Here is a 19,955-nt window from a genome sequence, read left to right as displayed (position 1 = left end):
ATGGAATGATGGGATGTTCTGACACTTCTATAAATCAAGCCCATTGAGCAATCATTTTATGTGCATACTTTGGAACATTGCAGATTGTTTATGTTGTTGTTCTCCCTTTTGTCTGTTTGTATTGGGAATGATCTGCAAAAAAATTATTTGCCATTTAATAGCCTTCATCTGAGATGAACAATTCATTGCATTGATTGCTAATAAATTTTATAGATTTGAGATACTTCTATTGACATATATTATATCGAGAGATCTGTTTGTAATTTGAGAGCAGTTACAGTACCCATCTATGCAAAGTACCGGTATTACATTTGTCATCTGTTTCAACTGAGTCAACCTTTTAGGAAGCAGTAGCATGTGACCATGCAATCATTTTAACAGACTATTCAGTACAGTATTGAAGAGAGTATTATTTTATTCGAAACTAACTTACAGAATAAAACTACTTGCATTCTTGAGTTTCATCACAGATGTCCAGAATCTCCTGTACCAACTAAATCATATTCATGCACGTCCTCTGCGGTGGCTGAATGGTCAGCCCTTCAGACTGTCACGCAGGTGGCCTGGGTTCGATACCTGGTCAGGTCTGGGATTTTTTTCATTGAAAAGATCCATAGTGACACTTGTGGCGGACAAGGTCGCAGTTGGGGTTTTTCCTGGGGTTCTCCCGTTTTTTTCCAAATTAGACATTTACATCATTTCGTTATCATTCTGTAGCATTCCCCGAATGCCTGCTAGTGACGCATGGAGGGTACTGGTCTAGGGATGAGTGGGATTGCCTGCTCAAAACCTGCGCACACAGAGAACCTTAGTGTGTCAGCTGGTGTGGGTTTGGGAATGCGTCACCAGAGGGTCAGTGCAATAGATCTTAACAGGTCACAGCGCTGGACCATAGTGTTCCCTCTGTTAAATTCAATTCATATTCATGCACTCATTGGAAAATGGCATAGTAAGGGTTTCGTGTTAGAAGAAAAAGAAAGTAAGAGCAAGCAAAAGAAAAATTACCCAATATTCAATCAAAATTGCAGTTCAGCCTTCGAAAAATATTATCTCAAAAAATTTGCATCTCATACACAAAGTGTTGAGTAGGCCATCAGTACACAGAACCTTCAGAATATGTTTGGAAACTGCTTGACTAGATCGGCAGCTTGTATTCCACCAGAAGGATTCAACTTTTTATTTGATTTCGAGAAGTCTCAAAATTGTATTTTTCGTTGTTATTGAAGTAATATAGACCAAGAATTTGATTATGCATATCTTGTGTATAGCTTGCAGAGTTCGAGATTCGGGATAATTACGAAACTTACAAATGCATTTTTTAACACGTTTTACAGAGCTTTTATTCTCTAAATAAGTGTCCACTCTGTTCAATATTATATCAAACTACTGCATTAAAATGACTGGATGGTCACACACTGTTTCCCGAAAGATTGACTCAACTGAAATAGAGCAGTTGACTTAAGTGCTGATAACTTTTAGCATCAATGTATGCTGTACTCGCTGTCAAATTTTAAATTAACCACTATGTATATTCATCAAATATATTGCTCTCCATGGGGTTAAAGCAAGCAGAACATGATTCTTAGCACTCATATTTCTATTGCCGAGATTATAAATGCATGAGAGCTCTACCTACTTGTCCCTCTTTACATAATATGTTATTTGCATTTCTTTTATGTTAATTTCTTGCAGCACAACTGTCGGATTTTGTTGTATGCCTATTTTTTGGGTTTGCAAGAAGTATGGAGGATCATAGGATAAGCAAATGGAGATAATGATATGTCATTCTCATGTGATTGATATACCTGAAAAACATGCTGTCAGATATTGTTAAAAAATGAGTTGATAAAAGAACTTAGCTGTCATGTTATACATGAAATTGCATCAATTAAAAAGAAGCTTTCACAGGTAATCAGTATCGGCATGATAATTCTGTGTTGTTTGGATAAAGGGAGATAAGTCATAAAAATGAGTTTGGAGATAATGGAAATTAAACTTCGGACTCTTATTGCAAATAATTTTCAATACAAAACACATCAACTGCTAGTATTTTTTTATTTTTGCACACTCATTTGTATAATTTAACTTGTGTGTTCATCTGGGGAACAAAATTTCATCAACACAAAAAAATGACTTACCCCTTTACCCAAACACCACAGAATTGGCGTGAGAGTTTTGTGTCTTTGCTCCATGTTACATATACAAAAACTTCCTACATTTCGGAGATATCCCTTTCAGTATAAGGAAAGGGGATTCTGCTATTTAAATTCAGTTCTGAGAGTCATTATTTAGGTCTCCATTTGCAATACAGTGCAAAATCCAAAATTCTCACATCTGAACTCTGTGAAAATCTATACCCTTCACTTCCCAATCCCTTTTCTTTCATTTTCTCTTATTGATGACTTCATTAGTGTGAACATCTTAAACATTGTCTCTGATGAATCACATGTGAATGTAGTAGATCTACTCTGTGGGATCATAGAAAAGTAGTGAAATGGCAGAGGAAAAAGGAGTATAATGACAAAAGCTAGGCCTACATCATCTTTGTCTACTACATATTCTGTTCAGATTCACCTGTTTCTGGCATGGATGTCCTCTCAGCTAATGGCACATCATCTTAAAAAAAAACTGTATGGTACTTATTGAGCATCTCAGTCAAGCACTGTCCACACCTAGCATTTCTGTATACTAAATTTAATTTACATCACCATGGGGTATATATGTATACACGTGTTTTTATATAAAATAATTCGAATTCATTACTTGATAGTGAATGAATTATGTATACAAAGGGTGTGTTGGTAAGGTGCTTGAAAATGTCCATTTTAAATGTGACAAACCTTGTGGGAATCTTTCCAAACAGCATTTCACTTACCTCGTTCACCATTTCCGCATATTATTATTAAGACATCTTATTTATTGCACTAATATCTATACTTTTTCTTTGAACAGGCACTCGCTTACCAGAAGGATTTGTTTGGCACATTCGGATTTTTATTCTTTGCACATTTTTATATTGAGTTTAGCCCACTTGGCCATATCGTCTCTTTCTGCATGACTGGTTTCCGTCCAGAATTCTGGCCAGAGAAATCTAGATTGAAATAAAGAAAGCCATAACTACTATATCGATTGCAAGGTCTCCAATCATGTTAATATTGAAGGCATAAATGGAATGGATGATATAAAACTTATTTAGTTATTTCTTCTTCCAAAGCTAATACAATTAAAAATATATCCTCCTCAGAGTTACTTATTTTATTTCCAGATTTAGTCCAGAACATTAATGTCACTCTTATCATTAAATAATGATAATATTGGATGATCAATTCAGAAATACAGACAAATGAGTGATGCTATAATAAAAGTTTGGGCATACCAAATGAATCTGTTCCAGTGAACACCTATCTTTAGGCTACATGAATATTGTTATGAAAAATATCATGGGAATTAATGAATTGAAGGATCCAGGAGAAAAAGCATATTTAATCCAAATTTAGTAATTTTTATATTTTATTTGAATCTGGCAGCTAAAGTTCGTATCTTCAAGATCCCCTAATTATACAGGGGGAAAAACTCACTTGGTTTCACATCATAAGCATATTAAGGAAAGGCCTACAAGGGAAGAAACTGTCATTCTGCAAATCTGTAAACGCTTTCCTGAAAAATTTGCAAAATGTGACTAAACTTGTTTTTCTTTCGGGCCCTTCAATTATATACTCAGATTATTTTAAGTTTCAAAACCTTTCCTAAATTTCAAAATTAAATTCATAGATTATAATATCAAACTACTAATCATTACAAATTTGATATGTTATTTCTCTATTAATTGTTTTATAATACTGTCATACAAGAAATGGCATATAAGACATATTTTATAATGTTATACAGTTATTGCATTTGTCAAAATTTGGAAACCACTGTAGTTTCCTAAACAGTGACTCATACGATAGAGTATTATAAACTAGTTTCAAAATGTACTATTTTTAAACCAGTCGCTAACAACACAAAAAAATAATAACAATCCAGTTGCCAGTTTCAACTAAATTGGTGTCACACCTAGCAGAGGCAATTTCAGCATTCCCCAGATCACTCCGTTGGTTCCTTTAGACTGGCGTTATAGCTAAACCACATTTGTGACATTTTGCACTTTACCAGATTGTAAAGTATGACACATACTATCGTTTTGATGCAAAGAAACATACATTGGAATTTTTGGCACTTTCACCTTTTACAGCACTCGTTTATTAAATCACACCAGACGAGTATTTTCATGACATTTGTTTAATTTTACTTATGTGAGTACAGCAGTGATATTCGTGACGTTTTTACAGTATTGAATGCTGGTAGTAGGTAAACACTTCAGAAAAAAATAAGCACATCAGCATCGTAGACTCATTTGGGAAGGTGCTTTTTTAATCATAAATTTCTCTTCAGCTTTCTCATATTCTGCTTTCCTGGTAACTTTTCAATGGAATGATTTTTTTGCAAGTAAACATTAAAAGCAAGTGCACCCAGTGTGACATGGGAGTACATTAAAAGTATGTCTTTTGTAATCTGCCTTTGGCATGACAGCCCATGGAGGGCCAAAGCCAACTGCTGGCCTCACATTCACAAGCCTCAGCACAGGTAAACAATCATCCAAACAGTATGAGGGTAACATGTGGTAAGCAACCAGATTTTGCTACCTATCATAGTTTCCCAGGATTCATCACAATACGGGATACACTAACCGAAATTTCGAGAGAAAATTGTTCTGTTTTAATAGCACTGTATTTCTACTGTACACTTTTATGATGAACTGTTACCATTTAATAATGCATTTACTTCTGACATAATTGCAGCATTTCTCCTTGATTAGATTTTATAATTGTGAACTTCCTTTATTCGAAATATAATTAATTTATGCCATCAGCATGCTGCATATGAGTGTTGTGACCAAATCTGCTGTGAATAGTCACAAAAGGAATGGATGAGAACAGGAGAAGTCATTAAAAGTTCTAACTAGACCACGAAACTTTATGCATTAAAAAACCTGAAAATAAGCATGCAACTATGCAGTAAAATCTGTTGAAATGTGCCCTAAAAATTGAAATACATGCAGTAAAAATTAGGCTTTAAGAGGTCTATTTGGTTTAATAATATGATGTAAATTAAAATAATTTAAAGTAATAATTGTCACAAGCCATCATCATTTTATTAAATCTATTTTTTTTGATAAATATATTAATTATTCATTTTAAATACATATTTGAATGGGTACATTTTTAACTTTTTAATTTTCCAAATTTTTTTAACTTTCTTTGCCGTTTACGTAATTATTATAGCAGTAAACAACCGAGCTCCACACACAAACATTGTTTTGATTGTATGAAATCAGAGCGCACTAGCAGCATTGTCGTTGCAGCAATTTCATGACCTCAACAATATAATGTGACCTTATTGTTGCAGTGTCTAAATACATTCATTTTTAGTTCTACAAAATTAGATCTAGGACACGTGTATTTTCACCCTGACTCCTGAAACACTACACTTGTATGGAAAAATATTAATGGAGTGGCAAGACTAAAAGAATAAGAAATGGTCACATGTCAGATTGCTACTGGAGTGGGTGGACTAAAAGACCATTGTCGAGAAATCAAAGACTTGTTGGTGGTTATTGAGGAAAGCGCATCAATAATAAGGGTTGGTCTCTTGTTAAAGTGGAAAAGGCCCAACTTATATATTAGGAAGAAATATTCATTGTTGTAACAGCAGTTTCGTGTCCTCAACAGTAATTAACTAATCACTGGTTTTATTTCTCACATAATGTTTATATTTCTTGGAAATTATTCTTATTTTTATCACAGAGAAATTTTGAAATTAGATAATAAATCGGCCAAACCAAGAAGAGATGTTAATATATGCATTTAAAATGTGCAAAATAAAAATAAATCTGCATTTAAAAGGGAAAAACCCTCGAAATATGCGTTTATAATTGTGTTACAATTTATTTTATTATCTCAATGGCAAAAGTCATAATTTAATTTAATAAATATATTACAGGAATTAAATGTAAATTTATTTCTGCAATGATTCTAAACTATTTCAACAATGAAACATTATTATTATTATTATTATTATTATTACTACCACCAATATAAAGCAGCTACCGGCGTGGCTCAGTCGGTTAAGGCGCTTGCCTGCCAGTGTGAAGTTGCGCTCGGGCGCGGGTTTGATCCCTGATTGGGTTTTTTCCGAGGTTTTCCCCAACTGTAAGGTGAATGCTAGGTAATCTATGGCGAATTCTCGGTCTCATCTCGCCAAATACCATCTCACTATCACCAATCTCATTGACGCTAAATAGTTGATTAGTTGATACAGCGCCATTAAATAATCAACTAAAAATAAAACCAATATAATAATGTTGGCTTCATTGAAATGTAGAAGCCATGATCAGCAAAGATCCATTTTTGCTTTTTCAGTATGCCAAATCAATAAACACATGCACTTGCATGAAGTTTCGCGGTCTAGTTATAACCTTTTTCAATAAAACCTTTGTTGGTGGGCACTTGTCTTGTTGCGTCTTTCACCCAAGCGTCTTCTAGTGGGCGATGTGCAGAAGTTTGTAGTTCTTTCAGCCACCTTGATACACAATAGGAGGCAAAATACATAACACCATATTATAGCCTAAGTGGAGCAATGATGAAATGCCAGTAAGGGAAACAGAGGTACCCCCCCCCCCCAAAAAAAAACTACCACCAAACATCGTCTTTGTCAACCACAAATTCCAGTTGAACCTGCCGAGATTCGAACCTGGGTTACCAGTGTGGAAAGCTGATCCTCTAGCTGTTTGGCTAATGGTGTACCGTATCTTGTACGTGATCTATAGATCATATCATGTAAAGACACTTTTCGTACCCTCTATATTAGCCACATTAGCTTCGACTGTGTGTAGACAACATGGAAATAGAGGGTATAGAGAGGAAGTTAGAAGCTTATAATGAGCACTTACTGCAAATCCAGCATTCTCCAATCTTTCCTATTTTCTGCCTTCCTCTTAGTCTCTGCATATTGATCCATGTACCTTAATCTTGTCTATCATCTGATATCTTCTGTCCCGAACTTTTCTTCCATTCACCATTTCTTTCAGTGCAACCTTCAGTAGACGGTTTCTTCTTAGCCTGTAGCCCAGCCAATTCCTTTTTCTCTTCCTGATTGCTTTCAGCATTATTCTTTCTTCAACTACTCTTTCTAGAGCACAGCTTCATTTCTTATTCTATCTGTCCATTTCACATGCTCCATATCCACATTTCAAATGCTTCTTCTAGTCGTTATATGTTTCATCATAATGTCCAGGTTTGTCCCCCATACAATGCCACACTCTGCACAAAGCACTTCACTAGTCTCTTCCTTGGTTATTTCTCCAGATGTCTGCAAAAGATACTCCTTTGCCATTGCGACCCTCCTCTTAACTTCCTGGCAGCAGCTCATGTTACTACCTGTAGTACACCCCAAATATTTAAAGCTGTTGCTGAATTTCAAAGGCCTGAGAAATTCACAGGGGAAATATGTAAATCAGTTAATTTGGACACCAACCACTGTAACCATTCCTGACTTCAACACACAGAAGCTACCATGCCACTTGCTTTTCTAGGGACAAAAGGTATAATGTGATAATGGAATTTCTTGTATACAATAATATAGAAGTGTGAAAGAAAAAAACCTCGCTCCCAAAACATATAATCCAATTGAACCATAAGAACTGTTATTAAATGTACAAAAGCGTGTAAGAAGTAAATGCAGACAAACAAAAATAACCATCTCCCTGGATTAATCATTTTTAAATCTAAAATATAATAATAATAATAATAATAATAATAATTCTGAAAAATTCTTTATTCCAGATGTTATAGTACGAATGGCAACAATCATTGACAATACAGGTAGCTTTTTCCAAAATCTCTCTCATTCCATATGATCTCTGGCTGGGGATTTTTATCCCTATGAAGATCATGGTTATCAAAATAAAACTAAAGAAGCGAAACTTACGAATTCGAAATGAGACAGTGGTATTACTATTGTAAACTCAGCAGCAGAGAGCTTTCACACTTATAAGGCTTTATATTGGTTTTTTTTTTTTTTTTTAGTTGATTATTTAATGGCGCTGTATCAACTAATCAACTATTTAGCGTCGATGAGATTGGTGATAGTGAGATGGTATTTGGCGAGATGAGACCGAGAATTCGCCATAGATTACCTAGCATTCACCTTACAGTTGGGGAAAACCTCGGAAAAAACCCAATCAGGTAATCAGTCCAATCAGGGATCAAACCCGTGCCCGAGCGCAACTTCACATTGGCAGGCAAGCGCCTTAACCGACTGAGCCACGCCGGTGGCTGTTTTATATTGGTGGTAGTAATAATAATAATGTTTCATTGTTGAAATAGTTTAGAATCATTGCAGAAATAAATTTACATTTAATTCCTGTAATATATTTATTAAATTAAATTATGACTTTTGCCATTGAGATAATAAAATAAATTGTAACACAATTATTACAAATAATTTAATTTTGTAAGAAACTAAAGCAGTCTACTGAAAACCATCCACATTATTGACATTTTCTCAGTGAGGAAGATTCCTGTAATAGTTTCTTGATATCTCGTTGGACAGAAGTCACTGAGTTCCTGAAATAAAAATTGCCGCCATAGAATGCAAAAAACTAAATACTAGTATAAAAACTACTTCTATTTAATTAGTGAAGTATATTGGTAGTAAATAATCATTAAGGAACTTTGTCTGTAGATCTTTACATTTTAACAGCAGAACTTTCATGATGTCCACATGTGGACATACACTGAATCAGATAAGACAAATTCTCCAACAGCAATTGTCTCCCTTGCCTACTTTTTCCGGTCATTAATATAATTCCCCAGCATCCATTGTAGTTTTCTGACCAGAGGATGAAGACGTTGCTGCTCAGCTTCAACTTTAAATTTCGTTCAGTGTCCTCAAAGGTACAGTAGTGAAGCCCTTGAGTAAAAAAGTGGATCGTGTCCATAATTCACATTTCAAGAAAATGGCATTTTATTCATTAACGGGTTTATTTTACACATATCAGAAGTTAATTTAGTAAAATAAATCAGTTAATGAATTAAAATGCTGTTTTCTTGAAATATGAAATATGGACATTGTTATTTTTTTTACTCAAAGGCTCAGTTTTGGTTTGTACAAATGATGAGAAAAAAGTAATTTTGTCCATTCTTTAGAAAAAAAAATGGTCACATTCATTTACTTCGAATGGACTTTGTTTCACTCTGTATCCTCTAATAACAGCATATCAATTTTGAAGAACTTCAGTAATTCGTTTCTGTGGAATCAGTGCCATATTTTTGACACATTCTATATAAGAATTTCCAGTTTCGAGGGCTGTCATTGTGATTCTACCTCATCAGCAACATGTTGTTACTTCATAATGAATACATGAGAAAACTGTGTAATTCTTATTTTGTCTGCCATACAATTTACAGAAAACTTATTAGTTGTTTCACCTGAGATCGAAGAATGTTTAAGATGCAGTGGTGAAGCATGGATACTATTTCATTCACACCCTTCTTTGTAACAGTTTGATCAGAACAGTAAAATATTGAATCTCCTGTTGTCAGAACGTGAATATTAAATGGATGAACTTTCATCTGGCATTTATGGAAGACCATATTGCTTGATATATATTTAAAATTGATAAGTTCTTTTGGTAATCCATGGTAATTGCTTCTTATGTTGTACTTTTTGAGCACAGTTGCTGGCATTTTCGTTTTCTGTCACTGAAAGTTCGTACTACTCTTCTTAAGTGGAATTCCTTTCTTACGGCTATTTTAACTTGTTTGTTGGTTGACAAGACCAGGGTCATGAAATTCCAGTAACAGTGACAATTTTTCATGCAGTTATTTGTAATGACAGCGGCAACTTTCAAGGATTGAATTGTTGATGGATCTTTGATCCTGTTTCATCACTCATAGAGAGATCTATTCTTGTGCTTCTCTCTTTCATCAGGTCGTACCACCCCATACAGTGTTAAATGGTTTGCATCAGTCACGGAGTTATATCATGAAGGGCTATAAATTCTTTCTAGCATACACCTTCTTTCATTATGTCGTCTATTTATTAAAACTTTATCATTGTATGAGTGGTTGTGAAGATTCACATTGATCTTTTTGACTCCATTTTTGTTTGATGCAATGGACATTTATTAATCCAGATAAATGTAAATTTTAAGCATCCTTATTAGGTAATTTATTAATATTCATTAATTTTCTCAAAACATTTTAATCTACAAGGTGTTTAGGAAAATATTTGGGGCTAAGAGGGATGAAGTCACGGAGATTGGAGAAAGTTACACAATGCTGAACTGCACACATTTTATTCTTCACCTAACATAATTAGGAACATTAAATATAGACGTTTGAGATGGGCAGGGCATATAGCAGGTATGGGTGATTCCAGAAATGCAGGTAGAGTATTAGTTGGAAGACCTGAGGGAAAAAGACCTTTGGGAGGATAATATTAAAATGGATTTGAGGGAGGTGAGATATGATGCTAGGGACTGGATTAATTTTGCTCAGGATTGGGACTGATGGTGAGCGGCAATGAACATCTGGGTTCTTTAAAAGCCGTTTAAGTAAGTACTTTCACAACTTTTTCCAATCTCATGCATTTGAGTTCTCATTTTAGTTGTATCTGATACTCATCCATGCTGTTGTCTTTTTCTTAAAAAAAAAAAAGTACCTAGCTTGACGAAACCTTCAAGCATTTAATTCTGTGTGATGAAACTAACACATTGTCATTAAACCAGCTATAACAGCTGGAGGGAAGGATCATGATAACCACGCAGTACCTCCATTCTGAGTGAATGATCGTTCACCTCTGCTGAGGCATGTGGACCTTGACTGTTCATAGACTGTTGTGCCATATATATATATTTTTTTTAATTAACAAAATATTTTTTGGCAACCTGAAATCCGTCCATGAAAGTGGTTTTAACTCAAGATGTAATATACTGATCGTTATTTCAGCAAAACATGTTGACAGCCATCATTTTTAGCTCTTCCTCTGTTTCTAAATCTTCTCATAACTGCCAACTTATTATTTTGCTAGCAACTGAATATAGGCTACCTGAAGAAAGTGCGGATTTCATCAGAAGAATTTTGATAGAAAGTGACATTCATTGGTTTTTCCCCCACATGTCTTTCTTATTGTGATCGTTCATGTTTAAGTTTATCAGCATTTTCGTGCATTATCCTATTTAATTTAATTACGTTGTTGAATTGTAAATGTACCAGGTCTGATCAAAAAGTTTCAAGACATGGTCACCCTGGAAAAACCAGGTGCAATACCTACTTGCTACTGCTAGCTGTTGAGGGAGGGGGTTTTCTTAAAGCTGCATTCCCAACTGCAACCTCCTGGGACAAACAGATCAGCTGCAAACTTTTGTTGGTGTTGGTAAGTCGCAAGGCTGTTGTCACATATGTGAAGAACTGGAAAATCTCGCCGAAATGAACCGAAACTTTTTGACACATACAAGCTCATATAACTGGTTGTGAGACAGAGTGTATGGATATGATCCAGAAACAAAAGCTCAATCAATCTTCTTAATGTATCCAGCTGTTTGCTGACAACATAAAGTCCACTGTAGTCTATTCAGTTGTTTTCACGAGAAATGAGGGGTATTTTGATCGGTGTTCATTATAGATGCCTGTTGCTAGTAGCCAGAGTTGGGGTATAGTCAATATATACTACAGGGCTGTGTCTCCTGCAACTGGTACTGATTATTTTAATTTACTTCTTTTGTGGTTTATGGATGGACAGTATAGAAGAATGTGTTCCAGATCTTCATCATGATTATTACACCACAGACAAGTAGGATTATCAGAAATGTGAAATTGGTGTAGGTACAATTGAGTGACAATGTGACCTGTTCTGGCTCTTGTTAAAAATGTTTGAACATGTCTGGGCAAGTTTTTGTACATTTCCAGGTAATTTGGTTTCTTTAAATAAAAGCTCAATCCTCACAATGAAAGTCGCCAAATTTTCCTTGGCCCAAGAAAGCAAGACAAGTGAAGTCAAAAATGTCAAAACAATGCTGTTTTCTTTGACATTAGAGATGTGGTGCCCTATTAATTTGTTCCGAGGGACGAAATAATTAACCAATATTTCTACAAAGAAGTTTTAATACTTTTGTGCGAGAAAGCATCCAGAAATGTTTCAAAATCAGAGTTGGATTCTCCACCATGACAGTGCACCGGCCCATTATGCCTTCACCATCCAAGAACATCTGGCCCAAAAAAATCCCTGCATTACCCCATCTTTCCTGTTCGCCAGATTTGGCTCAAGCAGACTTTTTCTTATTTTTTCGACTAACATGAAACTCAAAGGGCGTAGGTTCTATGACATTCCTATCATCAAAGAGAATGCGACAAGGGAACTAGACAGTCTCCAGGAAAGTGACTTCCAAATGTGGTTTGAAATGTGGCAGGGACACTGGCAGACCTGTATTACATCAGGGGGAGAGTGCTTTGAAGGAAACAAACATTAGTTATCCTGTAAGTATCTCTATTGTTTTTATATTAAGACTGTCTTGAAACTTTTTGATCACACCTCGTATATAATTTGTTAAGGTTTTCTTTTTGACATCTTGAAACTCTTATAGAATGTCCAAAACTTTTAATAATAATCTGACAGCTGTCTTTCACCATTGCGTAAAATATAATAAACACTGACTTTTTGTTCATTCTTATGCCCTACTGCGATATACAACTTTGAGTAATACTAAGAATTTAGCAAAGTAAGCCATTCTGCTTCCTAGTATTAACAAAGCTTCATGTGCATAATCTCGAGTAACATTTCTCCCTTCATATCTCTCGTCATTTATGTTCCACCTACCTAAAATTTGTTTGGGAATTTTTCATACTCAACATCTCATTCTAAGTAGATATAAGTGGGTTTCAATATATGCTTATCTCATTTAATTGATTCATAGAAATGATTCATAAGCATTAATACCATGTTAACGATTTTAAGTGTGAGGTCTTATTTTATACATATATGAAATTCCTGAGAATATAGTTTCTTTACATGGACACACAAACTATTGGATTAAAATATTGATCCATATCCCATTTTTATTTGGGAGAATTTATCATCATAACCCTGATGTGTTGTTATACTACACTATATATCTTAAACTGATTAAAAATTTTGTTAATATATGTTCGTCTACAACATGGAGAAACAGCTTCCTCTTTAAGATCTGTACAGAAAGAAATTTTAATGTAAATAGAATGCTTTTCAGGAAGATTTATTTTTAATCTTGATAACAAGGATGCATTCCAAGGTATGCATGCTTAATGTACATGATTTGAAGCTACATACTGTGAAATGTATAGTGTCTTATATATTGTTTTACTCAAAATGTATCCTTGTAATTGTTTATGGTAGCCTCTCTTTAATCGAATGGAAGCTATCAGGAATGTAACACTCCCCTCCCCCCACCCTATTCCAAAGAAAAAATTCCATTACTTCTGTCGTTTTGCTCTATGCTGACACTTTCGCAATAAATATAAATAAGATTCTGTTAAAAAAAAACATATACTAGGTAAAGTGTTTTGAAATTGAGTCTTGTCTTTTAACACCAAAGATTTTCAGAGTGCAAGGCACAGATGTTTCAAATTGAAATATTCTAGTAGCTTGGAATAAGATGGAAATTGTGCAATTAAAAATATTTCTTTTTGTTAGCAGAAAAAAACTGTACAGCAATTAAGTGGTTACCCAATCTGTTATTTGTACAAAACCGTTTCTAGCTCTTACTATTAGTCTTCAGGATGTACGTAATGTTGCTTTGTAACAAATGTTCTGATTGCCATATTGGTTTCTAGAGACCACCCATAACTTCGCTCTGTGGTTCTCTTGATCCAGAATATTCTTGGTGCTTTTGATTGGTATAGGATGGAATTGTGCATCATTATTGATGTGGTTTCTTTCTGTCATACTAAAGTTTGAAAATAACTGCAATTGCCCTTGAACATATTGATATTGTTGTGCATGTATGAATGCAAACGTGTGTACTTCACTTTACTTGTCTAGCCATAGGTGCCTATAACGTACAATACAGTACATTACATTTTTAAGGTAAGAAAATAATATATACTTCGTACTTAAATGTACGTTGCATTTAAAATGAATGGGGGACTTGTGTCATTTAGTTTTTTAAGTGGTTAATCTTGCCAACGACAAACAAGCATATGAATGAGAAAAACTTTTTTATGCATTCATATTTGATCTGAATGTTGACAGGTTAAATATTGTAAATATTATGCATATTCTTGTTTCTCTTAAACATGGATTGATACTATGTTTTAAATAATTTTTGTCAATCTCTTAATTTGAATGTACAAGTATTGATTTAATATGTTAAGAATTGCCATTTTAATGATTTGTTCACTGTAGGTGAACATATGTAGTTCATGTTTCTGATTTAAGTTGTCTTCAGTTTATTATTATTACTACTGCTATTATTATTATTATTATTATTATTATTATTATTATTATTATTGTATGTGTGAGTGATGTTATGTATTGGTTGATTGGTGAAACAATAGGAAGCCGTGTTGAGGTGAATCTTGCCACAAAAATTACATTACAGTTTTCTGCTCTTTTGTTGGGGAGAATCTGCTCTTGTTATGTGTGTATTTATTTTAATCCCTTATTTTTAGAACTAATGTACCTGCCCATTTCTAGTGCTCTTGAAACATAACCTTAGTTTGGATATGTTGTTAAACCAAATACATTATTCTTCAATTGACAGTGAAATATACATGTAATACATTGTTATATCTATTATTTTTAATCACTTGCCCAGAAATTTGTCTTGTAAAAAGTCTTAATTTTTTGCTAATAAAAAATGATTAATTGTAACAAAGTAAATACCAGTACTAATTTCAGCTTTAAAAATGTCAAATAATGAGATCTCTTGAACTTTTTGAATTTGTAGATCTTTCATACAGTCAGTATTTAAAAATCTTAAAATTAATTTTTTATTCGCATGTCTAAAGACTCCACATCTTAAACATAAGTTTTGTTTTAAATTTTGTTGTGCACTTTTTTTTTTCTGTTAGTAATTTCTGTACTAAGGTTTATCAAACTTCTCTGGTTAAAGTTCTAATATCTTCCATAATTCTGGAAGTTAATAACTTAATTCATTATATTGATTTACAATTATAGATATTGTTTAACCAATGCAGAATTGTTAAATGAAGAAAAGTGAATTACTGGTACATGTTTATTTTATAGGAAAAAATGTGGTAACCAAATGTGAAATGTGTACAGTGAGATCACAAAGTGGGCGTACCCCCCCCCCCCCCCCCGCCGTATTACAACACTACGAAGGGTATGATTGATTGATTGATATGGACATGTACCTGATAGTTTAAAGATCCAAGACATCGGTATGAAGACCTTCATTTTCATAGCACAGCTGAATTTTGCGCCATGTCCTGGCAGATGTTTTGCATAGATAATCAAAGGTCACTACGTTGAAGGCATCTTCCACAGCTGCTCGTAATTGTGCCATTGTGTTATAGCGATGATTTCATGCTTTGTCCTTGATGAACTCCCAGATATCATTATCAGGTGTTGTGAGATCGGGACTTTGTGGAGGCCAGGCAAAAGAAGTTTGATCATCTGCAGATGATCTTCCAATCCACCAGTTGGGAAAGATCATATTCAGGTATCGGCGCACTTGCAATGCAAAGTGTGCTTACTCTCCATCCTGTTGCAGGACCACAATGTCTTCAGTACCAGCTTGGTGAAATTGTGGCACCAACCATTCACTAAGCATGTCCTGGTAGGCTGGCTCATTAATGGAACCTTGGAAGAAGAAAGGGCCGAAAATGTGTGTTGCATTCAGTCCAACCACCACCATGACATGGGGTGGTTTTCTTACCCTAAAAGACGATGTTTTGTGAATGCATGCTCTGGTAGATAGCACATTCGTCTGTGAAGAGGACATTATCATGGGAACGTTGTGTACAAACATTTTAAGAAGCATCCCACATGCCACTTTATGTGCATCCACATCAGCATCGCTTAATTCATTGACGTGGAATGGACAGAAATACTTGAGCTCAACTTCCATGTGTTTCATCATGGTCGAATGAGAAATGCCAAGCTCTGCAGATCTTTTCAGAGTGGATTTCAGGGTAGACTTTTCCATTAATGCCTCAACAGCGTGGCATGCTTCCCTCCTTGTCGGCTTTTCACTTCTGGAATGGTCTTTCACGCTACTTGTGAATGCACGTTTTTCCCACCCCAACATTGTTGCTTTCCTTGGCGGTTCCACACAAAATGGTCACAGAATTTCACCTTCATTGTTTCCACGATGTCACTGGTATGACGTTTTTCATGAGGCAAAACCGCTGTCACCAAGATAAACATGAGGCACCAACATTCACAGAGTAAGTGAAATAATAATACATGAGGGGTACATCCACTTTGTGATCTCCGTGTATTTCTACATTCATTGAATTGTTTGAAGACCAACATGTTTGCTATAAAGAGACTTGTGAAAGCTGTATCAATTTAGATCTAGTTTGTGTAATTGATAATGAAGTTCTCTTGTCCACCACGTCATGTTGCATTCCATTATCTGCGAGAATGCATAACATTTGCCTCTTTACACGTCCTAACAACTTATACGGAAGGGACTTAGTAATGTATTTTCTTTATCTTCTGGTGAGGTATGAGCTAATGTGTCAAGTATTTCAACAGTGTGGTGAAAGAGAATATCTCCGACTTTTAGAGGGAGTTTCATTTATTGGATATACCTACAGTACATGGAAATGAAGTGTGCTGAAGACACTCCTTGTCATTACAAGCTTGAAATGCCCAAAAACTATGTTTAGTTCATGTGCCTACATAATTTTTTATTCTAATTCTTAGATTTGTTGGAAGCTGGCATTATGTTAATCCCTGAACTTAAGTCCCACCATGTTATAGTATCATTTCGTATCTAAAGTTAATCTGGTCTAATTTTTAATAATCAGGAACCTGCTCCTTGGCTTGTTTGACATTGATTTAATCCGGGTCTCGGCAACTCATTTGCTTCTCTGCTGTCTTTCTTTGCATTCAAGGACAAGTCTGGTATCCAGTCTCCTGTGACATGTAAACAAATCCAATGTTGTACGTACCACACCTGTCTACTGACTGAGTTGGCTGTTCCTATGCTATTGAATACAGACATACATGTAACATTTCATTAAAGTTGTTCTCAGAAAGAAACTCATTATAAATTCAGCTGACAGTAACATGTTTCATTCTTATTAACTAAATTGTGATCATCTTAATATATAACAGTGAAATAGTTAACTTTTGAAATAAAACTAAATAGTGAGCTAAAAAATACTTGATTAAGGATACCGTACTTTCAATGCCCATTCTTTAATCAATAATATTTACCCAACTATGCTGCTGTATAACAATCCTGTATTATTTTTGTCAGTTTCTCTTTTTAAATTGTGTGTTTGCATCCTTAAGGCACATTTCAGGTTACTATCAGTCATACTGCTCTTTGATGACTTTTGTTTCTCTTCACATTTGCTTACAAATATAAGTTTGATCCGAATATAAGCAATATATTTTCAGCATACGTACATGAAGGAACTTCGACCTAGGGAACTTTCTATAAAAACCAATTATATTTGTTCTGTTTGTATAACATACTTTTATTTCTATGTTACAACTTAAGTTAAAAAGTTCCACATGGAGCTGATGGAGAACTTGATCAATATTTAAGCTAGAAGGGATAGCAAATATCTCAAATTTAGATTGCAAAGTTGTCGAATCCTGGAACCTTTTCTCAAATGGAGCAAGAATAAATTAAGAATTTCTACATATTGTCCATAATTTGGGACTAACTGCATTAATCAAATTTATAAGACTATGAAATCAGAATAGTATCAGTGATGCTCAGTTGGCAAACCCACGACAACAGTTTTGTCTTAAAAATCTGCACATTACTATATAGATGAATTATAAGCTGATTTTTCTTGAAGCATTAATATTAAGCTATATAAGTAATTCAGTTATGCTGCCCTGGAATGCCAGATCACATTTCCATATTATATCTTTCCATTAACAGGATTCCCACTCATTTTCATATACAGTGAGAGACAAAATATATTTTAAACTTTCCCACAACACATTACCTTACTGCCATAAGGTCGTAAGTGCTTTATATGAGGTTTTACGGGAAACACAAACACAATTAAAACTTAGAATAGGTGTGAAAAGTCCCGCACTGTGGTGTTGTGGTCTAAGGCATCCTGCGTAGAACTCTTGTTACGGAATGCATGCTGGTTCAAGTCCTCATGGGAGAAGAAATTTTCTCATGAAATTTCGGCCAGTGTATGGGACCGGTGCCCACTCAGCATTGTGTTGCACTTGGGGAGCTACGATAGGTAGCAAAATCTGGTTATGGAAGCCAGCTATAACATCTGGGGGGATCATCGTGCTAACCACACGATACCTCCATTCTGGTTGGATGATCGTCCACCCCTGCTTCGGTATGTGGACGTGACACCAGCTGTCGGTCATGGTCCTTCATGGGCTGTCGTGCCTCGTATAGACATGAAAAATCATATTTTTATTCCAGAGACTTGAAATGTATGTCAGTTTCTACTTGCTTGGATAAGATTCTATTACGATTTTCACTGATGTTCCAATACTGTTCTAAAAAACAAATGAGATACAACCTAATGTTAAAAACATTGTTTATTTTTAGGACATTATATGGCTCTTGAATTCTCACACAAAAAAAAAAATATATATATATATTAGGACGCAAAACATCATTTTATTGAGGGGGGGGGAGGGAAATAATATCTGCACAATAATTGAATAGCCGCCCAGAACAAGGTTGTAACCCTCATTTCTCATAAGTACACTTTTTCGTGAATAATGGTTGTTAATGATGCACTATGTGTAATACTTGTACTCCTATTAAAATCAACACACATGTCTGATTGTTAACCTTGCTCTAAAAATTTAAAAGGATGTACAATACAATGTGTTTTTCCCAATTTTTTTAAGAATTTCATATTTGCTGATTACAACCTTGTTCTGGGCGGCTATTCAATTGTAAATGTTGTGAATGTGATGTTAATTAACCATAAACAAAGTAACTACAGTAGAACCCCTTTCTAACGAATCTCTGACGGATTAATTTCCTTTTCATTAAAAGGAGATTTACACAAAATGGGAAGGAAAGACTAAAATAACTAGTACTAACATGTGTCTTATATACCGAACATTATAATAATTTAATTAGGCCTACAATTATTATTTACAATACTTTTCATTATAATATCTTATAACTCTTCAATTGGTGAGGCACAATTGTTTTTCCATTTGGTTGAACCTGAACCACACTGAAACTAGACAGTGAAAATTCCTTTTTTCTTCTTCATTATTCCCCATAACGAAGTAATGGCAGACCATGGTTTTTTACTACTTACGATAGTGTTATTTGAGGATTAACCTCAACAGCCCTTATTATTTTCACTTTCAGTACAATAGTTAATTTTTTCCATTTTGTTGCCATTATAATATATAAACAGCATAACCTAACAAAAAAACTTGGAAACAGGATCCATAGAACTCACGAGAACAAAGCAAGCAAAGCAACCACTCTGTAAGAGCAACGCAAAGCAAGACCATAAAGAATAATGCCGCTGCTTGATGCTGCATTACTATTGATTGAGATGTGTTACTGAATATGTCAGTACTATTGATTATTGAAGGTCAAGTCGATATTTCTGGCTTTATTATCACAAAATCCTCTTGAATAGTTTTCTTTAAAAGTGGGATTTTTCTTAAATCAGGTTTCCTTGAACGTGGAAATTAATTACGTTATTCTTATGGTAATT

The sequence above is a fragment of the Periplaneta americana genome, chromosome 8, assembly GCF_040183065.1.
Source record: "Periplaneta americana isolate PAMFEO1 chromosome 8, P.americana_PAMFEO1_priV1, whole genome shotgun sequence".
Classification (NCBI taxonomy): Eukaryota; Metazoa; Arthropoda; class Insecta; order Blattodea; family Blattidae; genus Periplaneta; species Periplaneta americana.
The sequence above is the reverse complement of the archived record's forward strand: the minus strand, read 5'-3'. Positions refer to the sequence as shown.